We start from the raw sequence: 6,439 nt of genomic DNA on the forward strand, positions 1-6,439 counted from the left end.
AAATAAATTATTATTTTTACAATAAAAATAATATAAACAATTAAAATTTTCTTTTTGAAAAACATTCATGTATATTAAAAATAAATAAATAAATCGTTTAAACACAACAACAGAATATAAAAATTAAAAAAATAATGATACTTAATATGTTATCGAGCTCGTAAATCTTTATGAAAACGATTAACTCCCCCCGACAGACTCTACTGCATTTTCGGTAATAGCATTATGAATGATACAAATCAAACGACTATGATCATTGAAAGTTTGACGATTTTTCTTTAACCAAATAATCTATCAAAAAATAATTTGGATAGTAACCCAAATATGCAGGTCTGTCATATCAGACGCATCAATCCAAACTTCTCAGTAATTACTCAAATACTCGGCATCACCCAATTAATCATAGTAATACTTCATAAAACAATTCAAATATTAGTCACCACTCGACAATGCAAAAGTAATTTAGTTGCTGATTTAATCTCTTCGTGATACTTATTACAACGGCTAACCATAATACAACATATTTTCATTTACATATCATTCGTAAAAATTTCATCGTGAATAACGCTACATCCAAAAAACGAGATCTTGGATGGAATCTTTGACACTCAAATTTTCTCTCAACAAAAATGATATGAAATCATTTTAGCGAACAACTTGTAGCATTGCACACATGAAAACTATCCATATCTTATTAACGCGTAATGTTTTGTTTAGACGGGGCACTTATTTGCGTCATACCAAAAATAAACTTTATATGGGACGAAGTCTCCATAATGTTTAATATTCTTCTATATTTAATTCGGCTAGTGAAACCCCTAGACCAAGGATCAAACATGTCCTTAACTTCTACATATAGCAATGGAAGCAAGCTCGTGATACATCGTAGTTAGACTTTTGATACTACACCAAATGTCGTCCCAAAATATAATCGAAAACCATCCCCCACAATGAATCTAGACTGTTCACGAAAATTTCCCCCCCGAATAGATAAATCCCTAATAATCCATTAATTCATCTTTTGAATTTTAGTCTCACTAATACAATATATGCCACAACCAAGAGTTCTCATTAATGACTTAATGATATCTCTTTTCACACCATCATTTAACCCATAAACGTTAAAAACAATATTATTTCCAATCAAATAAAATCTAGTCAGAATAACCATTTTCTCGCCTTCAAGACACGCTTTCTTACTTGCATATAACCCTACGATAAATTATTGATCTTCTTTAGCTGACAATGTTGGTAGGTTTTCGAAGAAGAGGGGGGAATGTATACAGAAGGGGTAGAATCTCGTGCACATTGGACCACACTTCAATCTTTAATTTAAGGACCTCCTTCATGGGGGATTTGTTTTTATTCATCGTTATATTATGTGTCGATAACTCTACTTGGATATTTTCATTGACATCATAATTTGGCTTAGAAACCATAGATTCCTCACCAAACATAAAATGAATAAAAATTGGTGATTCAAGAATATTAATCTCAAGATAAAATGTTATAATAGGATTTACTTGAATTATATCTTTTATAGGAGACCATAATTTATTTTCTACCTCGTCAATCGTTTCTATCTCGGACAACAAACCTGAAATCGGACAAGGAGTTGATGAACTCACCTCTTGATATATCACCACCTGCATACTCTCTATTTTTTGACATTTAGGGAATCATCGCAACCCGAGGTGTGTGAAAACGGATTCTCCATCTTAGCCACACGAGAAACGATTGGCTCATTAATTCATCCTTGTCCTATTTAACTACCCTCTCGGCCATATTAAATCCCCCAAATTTGTCATCTCAACAACGAGCCTTTCAACATCTATAAACTACGCATAGATATTTCGACATAAAATAATGTAATCACTAACTCTCTCGTTAGTGCAAACGAAGTTGACTCCTCCGACATAGACAAATTTGACAATGAAGAGTACCCTGGTGAAGGTAGAGAGATATGTTTTTTTAGAAGTTAGTCTTTGGGTTGCCTAAGGGTGGATCTTCCCTAGCCATAGATTTGTTGAGCTCGCTCTTGGGTAAGCTCTAACCCTATAACCTATAACCTATACCCAATATACTATATCATATACCATATGACCTATATTTTATATATATAGGCTATATTATAAACCCTTCAGGGTTAACCCTTGGGTTATAAGCCCGACAAGCCCTCGGGCTAGGGCAACGTAGTCCCCCGGGACAGCCATTTATTAAAAATAGTAAGGTATTTATTTAAATTTATTTTAATTTTAAACGTAAAATTTTATATCTTAGTGGTTCAAGATAAAATTTTAAATTTTTTATTTGGTTATAGGTTAAAATCTCAATAAAAACTACTTTTTTTTTATCAATTTTTTAAATTAAATCTACATCAACAAAAAAAATATCTGACCTTTTTTTACCGGGAGCTGGGCAGCCCAAAACTCGAGGTCGACTCTGTATACCCTATACCCTATATCTTATACTATGTGACATATATTATATATCTAACAATCTCTTCTTCTAGCCTAGCGGTAAAAAAGATGTGAATATCCCTAGCCTTATAGATGTCCTGAGTTTGAGTGGTCAGACAACAAATTCCGCTCCCATGATTAATTAGTTAAGTGTGTTTATGGTTATATGTTTAACCCGTCCCGTTATTTTAATTGAGTGGCAATTTATTAAGTAAATTGATAGATGTGCCAAAAATTAAAACAAATTTTTATCTAATTGTTTTTTTTATAAGTAGATAAATATAACACATTTTATTAAATTTCACATAAATAAAAATATTTTCATAATTTCTCAAACCTTAAATCAAATTAATAATAAATATTATATTTTTCCAAACATAATGCCCTTAATTACTTAATAAAAACTATTTCAATAATAATGAATTAAAATACGAAGAACATTTCATTCTTACATGAATAACTGTTCGTCTACTTCATGCCTGCGAGACTTCACTACATCATCATAGTCATACTCCTCTGAAACCTCTCAGATTCCATGGACCATTCAATCTGCTCACTAATCTCTGATCTACACTCGATGTTCTGGGTATAACAAGAAACCCCGGCCCGGACTTCACCAATGACACATTCCCATCACTAAACCAACTCTCAATCAACCGTTTCCTATCCTTATCCATCATAAAGTTCAGTAACTTCATTTCAATATTGTAAAAAGGCCCATTAAGAAGATCAACCGTCATTAATGAATCGTGCAAGTACCAGTACTTGAACATTGAACTACTTTTATAACCCTCGATTCTATCATGATCCGGATTTCTAAATGGGTCCAAGAAAAACAAAAATCCCGAATCTTTACCACAAACGTTCTCAACCAACCATGTGTAAGACCATTTCCAGTCCATTACACTCCCTCCAGAAGACGACATCAACATCTCATTCACTGCCAACCCTAGGATATCACGCCCGTACTTTCCTATGATCCTGGCCTCCCTCAGCGTCCAATCCCTCTTGTATATTGAATTATTGCGTTTAACTTTCATCGCTGGCCTCACAAGATCTGCATACCATAGAGAAGCCGGTAAGTGTACAGCGGGCCAATGCTCGTGTTGCAACAACAAACTTCCTATGCAGAAAGCTTGTTCTAGAATCTCCTCACACGCCATACTCTTAGCGTAGGTTACCAAAGCATGTCTAATATCTTTAGCAGTCATTTTCACGTCAGATATGGTTCCTAATTGACCCATACTAACAACATAGACTGTCTTACGATCGTCGGGTATCTTGATATTCTTGATCCTGAGAGGTAACTCTTCACACTTCCATCCCAGGCACAAGTGTTGGAGGAATGATCCATAGCCTGGTCGTTGTGGCAACTCGCACCAGATGGCAGTGATGGTCGAGTTTAAATGCACCTTCTCTATCGTAAAATAATTGTAGTCCATCACCTTACAGTTCCAGTCTCTTTTCAGTGTTATTGCACCACCATAAATTTCGGCTCCCAAAGTTAATAGAACACCTCTAACGAGACGTGTTAGATGATTCTGACCCATATTAGCCAACTTCAGCATCTTAGATACAACACAACTTTGTTTGTTATTCATGCCATCTTCGAGTTTCGCAATCCTGGTTATTTCCTCCACATCAGGATGGTTCTCTTCAATTACATCAGAAGACGAGATGAATAACCTTCTCTCTGCAAAACAACTATTATCTGTTTGTACATGTGTCTCGCTGATGCATGGCCCATAATCAAGATCATCAAAGTAACTAATACAGCTGGATGTATACTCCCTCTTAGAGCGAGTCTCGTGTTCCAAAGTTGAGACTAGGTTATACCATTTACTTAACTTCCACTTGCCATTGACGTAGGTTGAGCCCAATGCATCCTCAGCCGCTGCCATTAGTCTATCGGGTGCTAAGTACTCGGACAAACTAGTATCCGAACGCTTAATTGTAGAGATGGTAGCAGGCTGGACGAGAGATTTTTCATCAGATACTTTGCGGGTCCACTGTTTACGAATGTGGTTGATGGAGTCGTATGCATGCAACTCATCAGCGTCCATCACACTGTACAATACGCCAGAATTTTGCATGAGCTTGGAGTTGGAGTGTTCAAGATTGTTCTTCATAGTTGAACGCTAAACAAGAAGATTGAGGAAGATGAATTGAACCGATGGCTGGCCCTGCAGAATAAAGGAGGCATAAAAAAAATCAACCAGGCTTCATTTCTAGAGACAGAAGTATTTAACGCAAAGCAAGAATTAAGAAAATAAAACAATGAAAATGATAAACTTACAAGTGAAAAGTGGAGAGGATCTCGTCGTAGAGTGAGACACCAGGCAGGCAAGTCGGGGGAGAGATAAGTAGAAGAAAGTGAACAGAGGAGAGAGGGCAATTAAAACCTCTTTTAATTACTTTGTTATAAAAAAATATAAATAAAAACCTTGTTAATTATGATTTTAACATATTTTATATTTTAACTTGAATATATTTTTTAAATATAATATAATAAATAAATTTATTTTATTTTAAATGTTTTAATAAGATTAATCATTTTTATTTATATATTTATAATTATTAAAATTCATAAATATTTTATTTTAAACGTTTTAACAAATTAAAAATTCAAATATATACAAATTATTAATCTTATTTAAAAATTAAGAAAATCATAATTTCAAAATATTTTAATACATTTTATTTTATAATATAATAATTAAATTATATGTTAAATATTTATTAATAATAAGATTTATAATAAAATAGTGTAATTGCCTAGAATTTTTATATATAATTTTATTCAAAACCTTAAGCCGCCCCTGTTCTAATAATTGTTTTTGCCTAGAGGTACATATGAAGTTATATAGATTACAAAAATTATTACATGACAATTTAATTTTAAAATACACTGCCAAAAATTAAAATCATAATTTTTCTTATTTTATATATTAAACAAGTTGACAGATAAACATAAAATCCTTTTTTATATTATATTTAACTATTAACTTAACAAATTTAATTATATACTCCAAATATTATATGGGTTAATTTTTTACTAATGTGTTTAAGACTAGAATGTATGTAATTATTTTCTCTAGTTATATAAACTAGTATTTAGACTAATGTGTTGCATTAATTTGTATTATAAATATAAAATTATATATAATATTATTTTAAAATATAACTATACAAAGAAATTATTTTTTTTAAAAAATATATAAAAAAATGATTTCAATAATTATACTTGTGTGTATCAATTAATAACTATTTTAAATGTGTTCTTAAAATTAAAAATATAATTCTTATTACTTATTTATTTTTGTGTTAATATAAATAAAATTTATAAAAATATATCTTTAAATAAATAATTTTACATTTATGTATAGTTTATCTTTTTCTATTATATATTTTTACATATTTATATAAATAATAAATAAGTTTATATTTGTTTATAATTTATTCTTTCATAATACTCTTATTTTTTTTCATATTCTTGATTCATTTCTTTTAAAAGAATATATAAATTTCTTTTTCATATAAATAAAATATATAATATTATATAATTAATATTAAAATATATTTATAATAAGACAGAAATATAAATATATATGATAAGATCAAATTAATATATATATATATATATATATATATATATATATATATATATATATATATATATATATATATATATATATATATATATATATATATAAAAGAAGATTAAGTTATATATTTTATGTTTTTTTAAGTATGTTGAGTTAATAAAAAAATTATTTATAATACAAATAAGTGAAAAATAAAAATAAAAAGAGAATATATATATATATATATATATATATATTATGAAAAAATATTAAATAAATATATATTTTAAGATTGAGTTAGATTTTGACACCATAGTATATATAGATGTAAATTGAGGAGATAGAGACATACGTTAGGAATGGAATTTGAGTGTTGTTGTGGTGATATATATTTTT

The sequence above is a fragment of the Impatiens glandulifera genome, chromosome 3 (assembly GCF_907164915.1).
Source record: "Impatiens glandulifera chromosome 3, dImpGla2.1, whole genome shotgun sequence".
Taxonomy (NCBI): Eukaryota; Viridiplantae; Streptophyta; class Magnoliopsida; order Ericales; family Balsaminaceae; genus Impatiens; species Impatiens glandulifera.